Here is a 17,904-nt window from a genome sequence, read left to right as displayed (position 1 = left end):
TTCTAAGAATGATTCTAAGCCCCGCCTGATACGATGGATCCTTCTACTCCAAGAATTTGATTTGGAAATTAAAGATAAAAAGGGAGTAGAAAACGTTGTGGCCGATCACCTTTCTCGCCTTAATACCTCGATTCCCTTGAGACGACCTATATCAACGACATGTTCCTTGATGAACAACTGTTCAGAGACTCCCATTCACCTTGGTTCGCTGATATTGCTAATTATCTTGCTACAGGTGCCATACCGACACAGTGGACTACGTAAGATAAGAAGAAATTCTTCACCGAGGTGCGCAACTTTTTCTGGGATGATCCTTATTTATTTAAATATTGCCCAGACCAAATCCTAAGGAGATGTGTACCAGACGATGAGCATCAGAGCGTCATCTCCTTCTGTCACTCACAAGCCTGTGGTGGTCACTTTTCTGCTAAAAAGACCACGGCCAAGATTCTGCAGTGTGGCTTTTACTGGCCCACTATGTTTAGGGACACTCATGAGTTTTGCAAAGCTTGTGAGCGTTGTCAGAAATTGGGAGCATTGTCCCGTCGAAATATGATGCCTTTGAATCCCATCCTTATCATTGAAGCATTTGATTGCTGGGGCATCGATTTCATGGGACCATTCCCCCAATCGTTTGGAAATCTGTACATTTTGCTCGCCGTGGATTATGTCACTAAATGGGTCGAAGCGATTCCGTGTCGAACTAATGACCATCGCACGGTCATTAAATTCCTAAAAGAAAACATCCTTTCTCGATTCGGAACGCCTCGAGCCATCATTAGTGATGGGGGCTCACACTTTTGTAATAAACCATTTGAGAGCTTAATAAAAAAATATGGTATCTCTCATAGGGTAAGCACCCCATACCATCCACAGACAAGTGGATAAGCTGAGATTTTCAATAGGGAGATCAAACACATTTTGAAGAAAACAGTTAACCCAGATCGTAAGGATTGGTCAATCCGATTGACCGATGCCTTATGGGCATACCGTACTGCCTTTAAAACCCCTATTGGAATGTCTCCCTTTAGACTTGTCTATGGGAAAGCTTGTCACTTGCCTGTGGAGCTAGAACATAAAGCGTATTGGGCGATCAAAAATCTTAATTTTAATCTGGACAACGCTGGCTCGCTACGCAAACTTCAATTGAATGAACTTGAGAAAATCCGGAATGATGCGTACGATAATTCGAGAATTTACAAGGACAAGATGAAAGCATTTCATGACCAACACATTTTGCGAAAATCATTCACGCCTGGTCAGAAGGTCCTTTTGTACAATTCTCGATTACATCTCTTTCCGGGTAAGCTTCGATCTCGTTGGACCGGCCCTTACATTGTTGTTACTGTTTTTCCTCATGGGGCCGTTGAGATAAGAGATCCCGACAATGGCAAGGAGTTTAAAGTCAATGGACATCGATTGAAACCATTTGTCGAGAAATTTGATTCAGAGGACATGTCCATGCCCCTGACTGCTCCTGTTTACCAGGATTGATCTCCTAGTCTGATGGAGGTATAGGTAGGTTTATCGCTTTCATAGGACTAGGGTAGTTGCTTTATTTATCTGGCTGAAGACGGTAAACTTAGCGCTCCTGGGAGGCAACCCAGCTCTTTATTTCATTTCGTCAGTTAGTTCAATGTTTGTGGGTAACATGATTGCAAACCTTCACGAGACTACAACTCGTCCACTAGGGGCAACCTAGGGGTTTAAAGGCTTGTTGCATACGCTAAATGCAATCGAGAGCACCTACGAAAGTGGTATAGGTAGGATTTTATTTTTGTTATTTTTGTGTTGCCTTCTCTCTCGTGCTGACCGACGCCCATGCTGCGATCTCTTGGAAAGTGTCTCTCGATTCATCATCCAGGTACTATCTTCCCATCACTTCATATTTACTTTTCGTTGTCCCAAGTGCATTGCACGCTCATATCTTTTACATTGAGGACAATGTAGATTTTAGGTTGGGGGTGGGAGATTAGGTTTCCTAATCAGCGTTTTCTTGGTCTTGAGCAAAAATTGTGAAAATTTTTAAATTTTTTTTGGACTTTCTTGTGAATTCGAAGGGATTTTGACAGCCATCTAGGGCACTGGAAATTTCAAGATACATGATGTTGAAAATTTAAGACGCTTGGATTCAGTATCTATTGGATTGCATAATTAAGTTTGAATTGTTAATCCAGAATTAGAAGTTGTACACTTTGATTGAGTTATGATCTCACATGTCACATCTCGCTTTCACATTAAGGTCTCAGTTTGATATTGAAGGATTTACTTGGTACTCACTAAGCATGAAAGGAACCGGCCTGAGAAAATTGAAAGGATTGGGTGAATAATCTTCACCATAGGTTTGCTCCCTATAGGTGAAGGTTTGATTTCCCAAAGTAGCCGACGGAAAGGGGTGGGCAATGGTCTTCATCATAGGTTTGCTCCCTATAGGTGAAGATTTGATTCCTCCCCTTGGCGGTATTTTAATGAAAAAAAATATATATCAAAGGTCGATTAATGAAAAGATGATCCGTGAGGAAAGTTTTAGTTATTATGAATTATCTTAGTGTTTACCGATAATATCATGAAATCAAGAAGTGAACCTTAATGATAAGCTGAGATTACACGATACACCCATGGAATTCAATATTTAGAATCGTTCTAATTAATGGATTAATATTTGAGCTTGATTATGAAGTTTACCGTGAGCTTGATTTCTGGAGAAAGAAATGCCAATATTCATGAATCTTAGAAGTTGAGTATCTGAATTGTTTTCATAAATCTCTTGAGTTTGTAGAAATTGTCCTGTAATTCTCAATTTATTTTTCGCATACCTTCCTCGGGACTAGCAAGATGCTGGTTGGGGGTTGTGTTGAGGGTCAAATATTACATATCAGACCCTATTATTGCCGGGATTTTCAAACATGATACCATTTAATGGCCCGCTTTAATCATGTTTGTGATGCAGGGCGTATTTACGAGCATAGGACTGAAAAGGATGCTAAAAGCATGGATTTAACGCTCAAGAATCACCAAGGCAAGAGATGGACCCAGGGGACCAAGATCGACGGAATTATACGCCAGGAATCGAGAAAATCAAGTCATTCCCGTTAAAGAGGCCCGAAATTGGTAAAGAATGCAAGATCACATAGTTCTCGCCATTTGATTGGCCCAAAAATTCATACATGGCCTGGGAGATATAAATAAACCGTACATATTAAATTTCAACCATTGGAGATCTCGGGAAATGGACCAACGGACAGATCAGCCCATTAATCTCCAATTTGGGGCCCACCTAATTTCTGGATACGCTGCAAATTTGGACTCAACGCCTTAAATGAGGTGAAAAAATGGATGGACGGCACAGATTTCTCTCGAATATCACGATGGACCCATATGTACGTTGCATGTACATAGGGCACATGTGCATGAGAAGTGCACCGGACGGAGACTCCTGTCAAACAAAGGACTGACCGAAGTCCGTCTTTGAAAAGGAACAGCATCCGACGCTGCATCCATCAACGTGGGCCCCACTCGCTCCTCAGTTCGATGATCCAAACCGTCCACTTGTCGTAGGAGATAGCCAAGAACAACGCCTAGGTGTCCTTTTTCCACCATGCAAGCATCTTCACGATCTCAACCGATCAAATGCAAGATGAACGGTGTAACGCCAAGTCTTGTGGGCCGCAATGAAATCAAACCGGTCTCGTCCGTCCCCAACGGTTTTTCGACGTGATTCGAATGGACGGAGTGGATTTTTCGAAAACATCATGGTCGCCGACCACCTCAGCGCAACCCTCGTGCGTAAGCTCACGCACGTCCGTGAAAACCGGCCGTTGTGCCGTTCTGTGATCAAGAGGACGTCCGAATCCATGATCTGGATTCACGGTCAAACGGTACCCATAAGACCAGCCAAGAAGTCGGTTTTGAGGAAGCTGGACGGCTAGCCTCCCAAACCGAGGCCAAAAGCAACTCCTTTTGCTCCCCGTTTTCCGTCCCAACCAAGCTAGGAGCTTTCCGCACCGACTCCAGGAGCCACAACATGCGCCTAATGCATATATAAAGTGGGGAGCTGAAGACAGAAAGGGGGAGGACGTGAGCAAAAGGAGCTTGTTTTGGCTGGAACGTGAAGCTGGTTTCTCTCTTTCCTTCTTGTTCTTTTCTTTCCCTTTTTATTTTTATTTTGTTGTTTTATTCAGCCCATTCATGTGTGGCTAACCCTCTTAGCTAGGGCTAAGAGGTGAAGCCTGTAGCGAGATGGGAGAGTCTATTCTATGCGTTTAATTTAAATTTTTGAACTGAATTTGATTTTAAGTTGATTATTAAAGGAATATTTTCTCAGTCTTTAATGGTCTGTTGTGACTGAAATTACAATGGGTTTGCAATGGCTTTGAATATTTCTTTTTCTCTTTTAATGTTTATGACGTCAGGAGGCCCTGTTGTTCACCATCGTCTCCTGGGCATGGTTGGATGATAGTACCCTTCCTAACCTTTATAGCATGTTGATTGGTTGGTGATTAGTTTAATTCTGTTGTTAACTTTGTCTCCTGGGTATGGTTTGGTGATGGAATCCATTCTAATTCATATACCATTCATCTCGTGAAGACTAAATCAAGTAAGTTCAGTTTGATTTCCATGATTCCTGATGCAGGCATAAGATCTCCCTGATCTCTACAAGTGGATCCTCTGAATCCCTAGTTTCCTTCCTCTGAATTCCTTAAGTTTTACATTAATCTCTCACCATTATTCATCAATTTATATTCGATTTAGATTGTATCTTAGGCTAGTTCTATTTCTACCTAGTTTCAGATAACGTAAAGGTTTCAGTCCCTTGGGATTCGTCTTCGGTCTCACCAAGTTTATTACTACATCACAACCCTATACTTGGGGAGTGAACAATACTGTAGAAAATGGGTTGATTATCGTCAATTTTCTGTGATGGGTCTCTCAAGTGGCCCTCAGGTTACATCCAGATTCAATCTCGATGGTGAGATGGAATGGTGATGAAATGACCTGAGCATGATAGTGCCATGGCTAGAGCTAGATCCCAAACCTCTGGCAGTGGTTAATGTTCTAACACCAAGTCATGATAGCACCATGTTTTGGTAACGTGGACTAATTTTAGAGAACCCATTACTCTATATGACATGTAACGACATGATGGTCCAAACAACATGAGAGAGAGAGAGAGAGAGACAGAGAGAGAGAGAGAGATTATTTATTGAAAATGGATTCAACTCGACCCACGGATGAATGAATTACAAGCAAATCCATTAGGAATTCTGATTCTAATAGCATCAACAAGACTACTACAGAAACCATGTCAAAGCCCAATAACTTAATAGCTTCAAACAGTTAATTTGCTAACATCCCATGATATTCACATCTAATGGGGGAAGGAACCCAACATCCCTCTTCTCAATTTCCAAGCTGAGAATGAAAGAAGTGGGGTACCTTTCCATCCAATGGTCAGGCTTTTCCCATTCATATCAAGATTGAAAGAACTGCTGCCACAAGCAAACTGCTTAGCTACCAGCCTAGCCTGATACAAGGATGCACGACTCGGTTCTGTTTCAACGAACCCAAACCGTGTGAAGAAGGACCTCCACAGACTGATCCCCACATGCCTTATTACCCTCTCATCGCCCTCAGTCACAACTATGCTTCGAATTCCTTGTGAGAAGAAATTCCCTTCAGAAGATATCCTGTTAGGATCATTTCTATCCATGCAATCGTCAAGGCAATCAAACCACACGCTGTAGAAGAAGAGTGATTCGATGAAGCGGTTGATAAACGAGCTTGAATTGTGATTCCCTTCGACTTCAGTGACCGTCATTATACGTGGATTGAGTCTCCTTATCACTCTCAGCAGGTTCTTCAAACAATCGGGCCGGACAACCATGGTCCTCAGAATCAACGATGCATAAACTCCAACCACTTCCCCAGCCTTTATCTCGAATTGATCTTCCTTGAGATCATTCATGTCAGATACTATAACTGCCTTGAAAGTAAAGGTAATTTTCAGTGTCTTAGCGAAACTTTCTAGCTGTCGACCTGTCTCTTTGATCTTCTCCTTCGATGTCTCCACTGCACTAATCTTTAGAAGCTAGACCGGACACGTGAATCGCACCGCGAGGGCCTGCATCAAGATGCTCCATTGCATCGCCACCCTGATTCCAAGATCAATCAAATGGATCCTCTTTGCTGATGCCATGTTTTCGAGGATGGCCTGGATTTCTGTGAACTGTATCACTTGTGAAATTGGGATTTGTTGGTGGAAGGCAAAACGGCTGGGACAGGACTCATCAGCATTTCTTCCAAATCTTCTCCCTTTCTAGTTCCATCCTGTACTAGTCGTACCGGTCCCTTCAATGAAATTCTTCCCATTTCTCTGTCGATCCTTTCTTGCAATGCATCAGCAAAGTAGTAAACAATTCTCTGAACTGGATTGCCAACATTGGAGGAGAGGTGGCTGCACTGCTTGAGTAAATTGCCTGCTCGATCGTACTGTTGGTTGCCTATCTTCTCTGCTGAAGCCAGAAGAAGTTGGGCGAGCTCTACGTCTTTAGTTTCCTCATCTGAGAGACTTGGATGCATAGAGCTAAAGGGATGTGAAAGCTTCTCGAAATCATCCCCTGTTTCGACCAAGAATTGGACGTAGCAGGCCTCAGCAACCCTCATGACATCTTCTGTGGATAATCCTCTTCCTCCATTGGTGGACCTTGGTGTTTTATCTCTTGATTTGTCTAGATCATCTCCACTCAACCGCTTGCATCCGGATATGTAATTCTTCAAGAGCTCTAATGCTGCAAAAGATATCGGATGAACCTTTTCCTTCTCAAGCAGCTTCTCCTGATTAGAATCTATTGCCCGCATTGAACCTTACAGCTTCTTGGGATGACTGAATTGCTGTAGAAAACATATCAATTTGCATTTCATCCAGCATCGAGAATTCGGTGAATGACTGCAGATCATTTGAAGAGGGGATTCCATTCTCAAAGGAGTTCCCATTTTCAGAACTGAGATGATAGATGTCGAACCAATCCACCATATCAAGGAAATGGGTCTGTCACCATTTTCCCGCCTCTTCCTCTCCTTCGAATTCCTTCAATGGAAGTAGGCCTCTTGTGCTCCATCACAATCGAGTGATTTAAAAGAGAACATGGCATTCATCATAATGAAATGGAGACCTCCCAACTGCTCTTACTCTTATCAGAGGATTGGATGCATTGGTTCAAACTGAGTTTTGTTACAGTCGAAAAATCAGCGAAGGAAACAAAATCAAACTGACTAATACATGCTTTGAGCAATGCATTTTTAAAATAATAATTGATGGAATCTAACAAGATTGATGAGATCATTGCTAAGTTACCAATGAAGAATTTTTAATACTATATTATCCAAGCTTTTTTTTTTTTTTTTGGAGTCATATCCCAAACTTCAACTATGGATACCAAAATACATGGCAGCAGCATATTCTACTAATCTTAGTACTTCTCATGTAAAATTCTTTCTAAGTATTATCAATTATGCGATATTTACATGATTCGATCAGTTCTTCAGTTTTGTACAAGCGGGTTCCATGATTCAGTGATCTAGACCATTGATTTGATGATTACTGCTGTCGATGGATTGCCACCTGAATAGCCCAGTCATCTAATCTTTGACATTTTCCTTGTTAACCTTGACTGTGATTACATTTTTCTTAACCACCTATTTGTAGGACAATGGTCTAACATATGAGATTGTCTCAACAGGGAGATTTTGGAGGCATGGACCATACACAGTAGGGCCCATCAGATCAATGTCTGGAACCCAAACCATGAAGCGCACTGATATAAACTGAAGACCTAATCCTCAGGTTCAAGGATCATATAAGGTTGATCATAATCCTGGAGATCATATGTATTGTATCATTGGTGTTTAGTTTGTACAAGTGGTGCCCAGTTCAGTGATCCAGAACATTGATCTGATGGGCCCCACCGTGAGTGAACCATGCCCCAAAATTTTCCTAAATGGGACAATCATAACCCTTCAATTGGTAGCCCTGAAGATAGATGGTTAAGTAAAGAAATCCAACAGGCCTCCACATTCAACTGAAAAGGAGAAGCCTGAAGATTAGGCAGCAAGTATCTTGGGTCGTGGTCCTTCCATGGTGGGCCCCATTGGATCAATGGTCTGAGTCAGTGGACCATGGGTTCTAGTCCCGCTTGTACAAAATGAAAACCTGATTATACCATGCATCTCAATTCATTTGTGACTCTTGTTTTCATCACTTGTTTTATACTAGTGAAAGAGCTAGAAAACAAGTGATCACATAAATGAAGATGTGAAGTACCTTCCTGCCAAAAAGGAATGGTGATTTTGATGCCGTCGATGTCACAGACTTGCCTATGGTGAGGATTTTGGCAGCATAAAGAGCCCATTCGAACCCAGATAGAATCTAATGATATTATATGAAGAAAAACAAGGATGCAAGGCCAAACAGATCATCAAAGGCCATAACCCAAATGTATATTTTGATAAATTCACATAAGAATATCTAAGAACTTCAGCCAGGCAGTCATATACGACAATAGATATTATATGACAGTACAAAACATTCAAGACAAGATGAGTAGTACAGAAGAAGAACATATCATTGGTCACAAACAAACGAGGAATCCCGCCTAAGAAGATTTGTAAATTTAATGAGAAATGAATCAACGAAGGATTTTTCTTTAATGGGGTCTCTGTAAAAAGCTTAGAAAATGATTAATTTGTACAGTTTGGTTGGATCATATATTGTTTTTAGTAGATTTATGGTTTGAAGTTCATTGGATTCAACGAAGTTCATCAAAATGCTGATGAGTGGCTAGCTTGATCTTTTTTCTTTGGAGAATTTTTACAGTGGGCCTAACCTAACAAATAGCCATGATCTCAAGAATATATGCACACTACGTATCACCTCTTTAATCTCGCATGGCACGTGTGGGGTGTGTGAGTGCGTGTGAAAAAAAAAAAAACCTCTCATGGCACGAACCAACTACTACCAGTAAAATTTTAAAATTAAAAGAGCATTTTTAGGGCTTGTTTGGTTTAAAATGTTCAGCAGTATTGCAAAGTAAATTCATAATCATTATTTACAATACTAGCAGTTGGCCAAAATGTATGTAATTTCACTCAAACTCTTACCTGTTTGTTTAATAGTGTAACTATCAGGTTTTTTTTTTTTTTTAAAAAGCCCTTTGATGTGACACTTTTCATGTTTTGTTATATTAATAATTTACTATATGAGAAGAACATAAGAGTCTGCTTTCAGAGGCGGATGTGGATTGCGTGCTGGGCCACTACGACCACTACTGTCCTCGTGGTGTATTGACATGCATAATTTCTATGGGTCCCACCATAGATGTATGTTATAACCACACCATCAATATATAGACAATGAATGGATGCATGTGTATATGTGGCAAGGATGAATGTGATGAGGTTGATCACCAACTTCCTCAAAGATAACTACTCCGAATCCAAGGAGCTTCTCTGGACTCCTCACAGAGACTTCTCGAATCCACGAGGAAAGAAAGTAAAAAAATATAAATAAATTCTAATAAATTTGAAATTTAATTTATGAATGAAATAAACGAGTTCACAACCCTTTAAATATGGATACTAGCAATGGAAGAGAAATCAGCAGCAAACGATAACTAAAACTCTCTAAAATTTGTAACTTACTATAAATAGTAAATTTACTTTTTATAGTAAGTATCCTATGTGGGTTAACCACGTTATTCAGCTAATTATTCTAAGCACTTTTCATGTTAGACACAACTCCTAATGACCAACAAATGAAGAGTTATAATCAAACGAAAACTTATTATTTATAGTAAAAATGGAATTAAACATGGAATTTGACCGTCAATAGGATGGATTCTCGCAAATTTAGCGTGGGCAACCCAGCATGGTAAAGTAGCTCGTCCTACCCAAAATCATATATAATATGTCGAGTAACTCATTCCGGTTTACGAGATATGCCTGTTTTAAGGTTCTGATGGTCTTGATTCTTCCTCTGATCGGGCCTTCTCTGATCCATTTTGGACATGTAAGTGTCCATGACCCGCTCTACATCAGAATTCAAATTCAAACGAACTTGTCCTCGAGTTCTCGTGCCACTTCGGTTCATGATACTCGGTCCGGTGCGCCGTAATGATACTCGAATCAAAAGTTATGATCAATTTATAGTCCACCTTCTTTTGGTCCAACCATGCTAGGAATATATCTGTGACACATTCTACATCAAACCCCTCCGCTTGGAAAAAACTCATCATCGAGTTACTCAAAGGACTTGGTTCATGATTCTGAGATGACTTTTCTTGTACTTGACATTAGGCTCTTGAGCTAACACAATACATGTACTCATGCTTTCCTTGACTTGACTAGTATCGATCAAATCCTTCACTTTTGCCTTCAAGATTTGACATTATTTCTGATAACGTGGGCAATTGAGAAGACTTGCCCATGATACGTGATCAATGTGATTTTCTATATCTCATATGGGAGGCAATTTATTAGGGAGTCTTCGTGCTAAACTTCTTTAAATTCGTTCAGAAAATGCCTTAAACTTAGAGGAATGTATAAGGGTTTCGATTCCTCACCCTTTACCATTACGGCATATACCTCGTCTATTTACTTGGATTCCTCAATGAAATTCCAAATGGTCAGGAGGGAACTCCCCTCCACTTTAGAGGCTTCAGGATGGTTCTCTAGTACCATAGGGGCAATGATTTTTTTCATTATCCTTAACAAAGACATAAACATTGTCTCGTCCCCTGTGACTCGCATCACGGTTGATTATCATGGTTAACCGAGGAAAATATGACATGCTTCCATGTTAACCACGTCACAAAGTATTTGATCTTTATAATTTTTTCCAATTGAAAACGAGACAATGCATTGTTCAGTTACATTGATCTCGTTCACCTTTTTTATCCAGCCAATTGAGTACGAGGAAAGATGTTTTATCATTGGTAGCTGCAACTTGTCCACCATCACTCTTGAGACAATGTTCTCGCTATTATCACTGTCTATGATCACATCACAGACCTTGCCATTGATGGTGCACCGCGTACGGAATGTATTATGTCATTGTAGATCTAATTCTTTTCGTGGGGTGTACATTAATCGCCTCATGACTAGAGATTCGCCATGATCCTGAACCGTCAACTCATCGTCATATGCTCTTTCCTTAGTGGCTTGCTCATGTTCATCAACATCAGGGTCTTCTTCTGCGGCTTCACTTTCAATGCCCTCATTGTTAATAGTTAAGTGGGTTATGGGGTGTTGAAGCCTAGATGGGTCACTCTCATTGGCTGCAAAAGGTTGAGGATGTCCTCCTACTAGTTCTTTTCCTCATATCAGTTCTGAATCTTGAGTGAGACCCGTCATGGGGGGCCATGTTAAAGGGTACGGCTGAATATGAACTCTTGCAAGCTGTGTTTCTGCCCTACCTGCTAATTGAATTATTTCATCCATGGTCCTAACTGAGTGCATCTGAACTTGATCCTAAATCATCGATCGTAACTCACCTATAAATCGTGCTACCTTCTGCGATTCAATTTCTGACAGATTGTTTCGTGTTACCAATCGCTGAAATTCTTCGATATAACCTGTGACGATTCGATTCCCCTGTCGGCAATTTTGGTATTTTCTGAAACAATACCTGCTCGAAATCACTAGGGATGAATCGTGATTGAAGAAGGCATCTCATACGTGGCCATAATGAGATGAGTGCCTTGTTTTGTCGGACACGTGAGAGTTGTAATTGCTCCCACCACGCAGAAGCACCAAATTTTAATTTAAACACTACTAATTTCACCCTTTTATAATCTGCCACGTCCATATAATCAAAATATCTTTCTACTTGGACTAGCCAATCGAGGAATCTTCTATACATAATAAACCGTTAAAACTAGGAAGTTTGACCTTACCTCCTAGTTTCTTTCAGTACGATCTAGATGATCGCTTCTATGGATTAGTCGTCAGGCAAAACCTTCATTAAGGTCTTCGTCACTAAAACTTGAATCATCTGGTGTAGCCCTACGGTTTGTCACTGGTAGTGCTCTACGAAAATTGGGGTTATGCCGTAGAGCAACCATGGGCGGTGGAGCAATCATAGGCAGTGGAGCATCGCCTAGGGCTCGGGGCGGAAGTAGCGCATCTGCAAGACAGTCAAGGGTTGGCTATAGTCCTTGTATGATCAATTGACTCTCCTGGTGGAAAGCTTTCATTCTTCCTACAAGATAACGAATCCCTAGATCACCGTTCACAGGATTTTTAATCATACATTCGTTGTTTGCCATCTGCCCGAGGGGAATCCTCACTCTGATACCAATTGACGTAGGGATGAATGTGATGAGGTTGATCACCATCTTCCTCAAGGATAACTACTCTGAATCCACGTAGCTTCTCTGGACTCCTCACAGAGACTTCTCGAATCTATGAGGAAAGAAAGCAAGAAAATAGAAAAAAAATCTAATAAATTCAAATTTTAATTGATGAATGAAATAAACGAGTTCACAACCCTTTAAATAGGGATACCAAGCAATGGAAGAGAAATCAGAAGCAAACTATAACTAAAACTCCCTAAAATTCGTAACTTACTATAAATAGTAAATTTACTTTGTATAGTAAGTTTCCTATGTGGCTTAACCACGTTATTCTCCTAATTATTCTAAGTGCTTTTCATGTTGGACACAACTCCTAAAGCCCAACAGATGAAGAGTTATAATCAAAAGAAAACTTACTACTTATAGTAAAAACGGAATTAAAGATGGTATTTGACCGTCAATAGGATGGAATCTTGCAAATTCTTCATGGGTAACCTGGCAAAGCCAGGTTGGTTGGCTAAAGTAGCTTATCCTACCCGAAAATCATATATGGTGCGTCGAGTAACTCATTCCGGTTTGCGCGATATGCCTATTTTCAGGTTCTGACGGTCTTAATGACTTCAACCTCTGATCCAGCCTAATCCATCTTGAACATGAGAGTGTCCTACTTTACATCAATATAGAAGTAACTATGCACATGGAGTACCATATACATCCAAACTTTCACATCTCAATTTAAAACAACTCTAGGGAAATTTAATTGGAAACATTGCGTCACACTAACATCATGTTAGAGGGTGCAGTCGTAATTGACCATTTACTGTCTTGAGACCAACAAAAGCTAGTTCAAAACATTGGCTTTACGCTAACATCAGCGGTAATAGACCATGCATTTACTCTCTTGCGCTAAACAAAAGCTTTGGAAATTGCTTTTTGGGAATCAGTGGGTGAGATTGACATCAGAGTTTTAAATAGCAAATAGTGTGATGTAGAACGGGCCGTGTACAATTTCATGGCCAAGATGGACCAGAAAAGGTATGATCAGAGGCGGAAGTGATCGGAACCGTCGGAACCTTAAAACAGGCGTATCTCGCAAACTGAAATGAGTTATCCAATGTGCCATATATGATTTTGGGGTAGGAGAAGCTACTTTACCCGACCAACCCTACTATGCTAGGTTACCTAAGCTGAATCTGCGAGATTCCATCAATATCAATGGTCTGAATCCCATTTTATTTACGTTCTTACTATTTATAATAAGTTTTAGTTTGATTGTAACTCGTCATCTGTTGGGCTTTAAGAGTTGTGTCCAACATGAAAAGTGCTTAGAAAAATTAGGAGAATAGCATGGTTAGGCTAAATAGGACACTTACTATTTTTGGACGAAAACCATGATGTCTAGTAGAAGTCATGACTGTCTATAAATAGTAAGTTTACTATTTATAGTAAGTCACGATTTCTAAGCTCAACTGGCAGACTGAGTGGAGATACCACGTTTCAACACTTGAGGTCTTGGTATCGATCCCTAGCGGGGGTGGCCAACATGGAGTGTGTGTACTGACATGGGTGTGTACTAACAAGCTAACCTATAAAAAAAAAGTCACGATTTCTAAGAGTTTTAGTTATAGTTTGATTCTGAAACTTCTTCCTAGGGTTCATGTCACTATTTAAGAGGTTGTAAGCTCATTTGTTTAGAATAAATCTATTCATTTTGAATTTTATTAGAATTATTTTCTCTCTCCTCGTGGATTTGAGGCATCTCTCTGTGAGGAGTCCAGAGAAGCTCCGTAGATTCGAAGTTAGTATCCCTTGAGGAAGACGGTGCTTAACCTCAACACATCTTTCCCTGCATCAATTTAGTATCGGAGTGAGGCTTTTTCCTCGAATCTATGGCTTCTAATGACAGGTCGGGCAACAATCTCATGGACGGTGCTCTATATAACCATCTTTTAACGGCTTTCAAAGCAACGTAGCGAGAGAATTGAAAAGCCATGCAAGGGCCACAAGCTTCCATCGATCGCATGATGAAGGCCCTAGGGTAGCTTCGTGTTCATGGCAGCGATCCGCCCCCAGTAAGTATTAGAACTTGTAATTGCACTGATCGCAGGATGGTGTAGGTAGTCAACCACATGATCATTCCTAAGGAGGGGGAATCCAGCGATGAGGAGGTCGACAACACGATCCTCCAATATCCTGGATAAGGCAGCAATCGAGTAGATTAAACAAATCAAGATTTCAGGATAAGGGCCATCTTCCTAACTTTAATGACCAACTTCACATCGAGGATTTCCTCAATTGACTTTTTGAAGTTGAACAATTCTTTGACTATATGAAAATTTCTGAAGTGAAGAAGGTCAAGCTTATGGCATACAAATTAAAAGGCAGAGCTTCAGCTTGGCGGGAGCAATTGCAACTCACATAGACAAGGTAGATGAAGGCACCTATCCGCACATGATAGCGGATGAAGCAGTTACTCGATGCAAGATTCCTCCCTAGCGACTACGATTAGGTATTATTCCAACAATATAAAAATTGTTAGCAGGCTAGTCGGTTGGTGAGAGACTACGCAGAAGAATTCCACCACTTGGCGACACGTAGTGATTTGGTCAAAACTGAATCACAATAAATCGCACGATTCAACGGTGGATTGCATATGGCGATCCAGGATCGAGTCGAGATGTAACCCGTTTGGACGATGAATGATGCAATGAATTTGGCTACTTGAGTGGAAGTGCATCTTGAACGTTCCGATACACAAACCTATCCTACCACCAGGGTTGTCGTGGTGGGTCCGTCCCAGGGAGCTTGACAGCTCAAAGGGAAAGGACCTTTAGGAGCACGCACTTAACCTCCTACACACACGAATCGAGATTATAGAAGTGGGAAAGTGAGGCCCCAAATGGGTGTAACAACTGTTGCTGGTCTAAGTAGGATCCAAAACCCCTATAGTCTGCTAAGACCCGACCATTGCCATTGTTGTGGCCAACCGGGTCACCTATCAAACACTTGTCCCCAGAGACATGTGGTGAACCTTACCATCAATAATGGTAGTGCTGAAAACGTCGATGAAGACCCAAATGTTAATGTATTGGAGCACACCACAGAGGATGAAGCAGATGAGACAAATTACGTTCCACAAGATCATGGCAAGTCGTTCATCATGAAACAACTATTGTATGCACCAAGGAGAGAAGTACACCCAAAATTGCATATTGTATAACATCTTTTGAACTAGGTGTATTGTGAATCGAAAAGTTTGTGATGTGATCATCGACAGTGGGAGCGACGAGAACATCGTTCCAAGGTCACAGTGGAAAAATTACAATTAAAAATGGAACGTCACCCCTCTTCATACACCATCGGTTAGATTAAGAAGGTCAGTGAGACGAAGGTAACTGAATAATGAACTATATCATTTTCAATTGGTAAGCATTATAAAGACGAAGTAGTATGCAACGTAGTTGATATGGAGGTCTGTCACATTCTACTCAGTCAACCATGGCAATATAATCGTGACGCCACTCATAAAGGGCAAGATAATGTGTATATTTTCGTCGAAGACGGCCAAAAAACTATACTAGCCCCTATGAATCTAGAAGAGTCACCCGAAACTTTTAAAGCAGATAGTCATTTTCTCTTAACTATATAGGACTTTGTAGAGGAATTCAAAAAAATAGGACAAGCCTACGCATTAACTGTAAAGGGGGAGGAGCTCGAGCCCACCATCATCCCTGAGAAATTAAAACCCTTGCTGCATAAATTTAAAGAAATTTAGCCTGATGACCTTCCCGATGGATTGCCCCCCCCCCCCCCCCCCCAATCGAGATATTCAACATCATATCGACCTTGTCCCCAGGTCCAGCTTACCCTATCGTCCTCACCATCGGATGAGCCCGTATGAGTGTGATATTTTACAAGGGTAAGTGGAGGAATTGATCCATAAGGGTTTTATCCGAGAAAGTATGAGCCCATACACCGTTCTAGCTCTATTAACTCCTAAGAAAGATGAGAGTTGGCGCATGTGTGTCGCCAGCTGGACGACCAATAAGATTATCATAAAATACAAATTTTTCATACCACGACTAGTTGATATATTGGACATGCTTGAGGGTGAGAAATTATTTTCTAAATTGGATGTAAGGAGAGACTACCATCATATTCGAATATGGCCAGGTGATGAGTGGAAGACGACTTTTAAGACCAAAGAATGGTTATATGAATGGATGGTCATGCCCTTCGGTCTTTTAAACACACCATGCATATTTATGAGGCTGATGAACCAAGTTCTGAAGTCATTCATTGGATGACTTGTTGTGTCTACTTCAATGACATTTTAACATACGGTCAAGATGAAGCAAACCACGTGGAACACCTCAAGTAGGTCATTCAGGTGCTCACTACAAACAAGTTGTATCTCAATTTTAAAAATAATGCAGCTTTTTGACCTATAGCCTGTTGTTTTTGGGCTTTGTTGTTACATTCATGGCCATCCGAGTAAATGATGACAAAAAAGGTGAGAGTCATCAGAGAATGGCTGATCCCAACAAACGTTCACGAAGTGCGGAGTTTCCACAGATTTGCAACATTCTATCATCGATTCGTGAAAAAACTTAGCATCATTGTGTCACCAATTATAGATTGCATGAATAAGGGACAATTTCAGTGGACTGACGAGGCTGACAAGAGTTTTATTGAAATTAAGCACAGATTGTCAACAACCTTAGTTCTATCACTTCCCAACTTTGACAAACTGTTTGAAGTCAAATGTGATGCTTCATATGTCGGGATTGGAGGAGTTTTGTCTCAATAAGGCAGGCCAATAGCCTTCTACAGTGAAAAGTTTAATGATGCACGCAAAAAGTGATCAACCTATGAGCTCGAATTGTACGCAGTGGTCTAAGCATTGCGACATTAGTAACATTACTTAATTTAGAGGGAGTTCATTCTTTACACAGACCATCAAGCTCTTAAATTCATTAATAGTTAAACTAACGTGAATCATGTGCATGCTAGGTGAATTTCATTTTTACAAAAATTTATGTTTGTTCTTAAACATAAATCTGAGAAGCAGAAAAAGGTGGCTAATACACTTAGCCGTCGTGCAACTTTGTTAGTCACCATAAGCAATGAGGTTATTGGGTTCGAGTGTCTCAAAGACATATATGCCGATGACGATGATTTCAAGGATGCATGGGTTAGATGTCAAGAAGGTTATCCAGTGACCTACATATGCAAGACGGATTCCTTTTCAAAGGGAATCAAATGTGCATCCCCAAAAGCTCATTGAGGGAGCAGATCATCCAAGAGCTACATGAATATAACCTTAGTGGATACCTTAGACAAGACAAGACGCAGACTCTTATTGAAGAATGGTACTACTGGCCGCAATTAAGACATGACATGGGTAGAGCGGTGAAGTGCTGTCATGTTTGCCAAGTCTCCAAGGGATAGTCTCAGAATATGGGTCTCTACACCCCATTACCTGTACCTGACGGACATTCGGAGGACCTATTTATGGACTTCATGTAGGTCTCCCACGAACATATTGTGGCATGGG

At 40.8% G+C, this 17,904-nt stretch overlaps 1 pseudogene; it reads right to left on the bottom strand.

Annotated features, from left to right (window-relative positions):
• Positions 1-5,310: 5,310 nt before the first annotated feature.
• LOC131231220 (DELLA protein RGL1-like) lies at positions 5,311-7,339 on the bottom strand (annotated as a pseudogene).
• Positions 7,340-17,904: the final 10,565 nt, after the last annotated feature.

This window comes from Magnolia sinica, chromosome 17, assembly GCF_029962835.1.
Source record: "Magnolia sinica isolate HGM2019 chromosome 17, MsV1, whole genome shotgun sequence".
NCBI lineage: Eukaryota > Viridiplantae > Streptophyta > Magnoliopsida > Magnoliales > Magnoliaceae > Magnolia > Magnolia sinica.
This window is presented reverse-complemented; position numbering and strand designations above follow the sequence as displayed.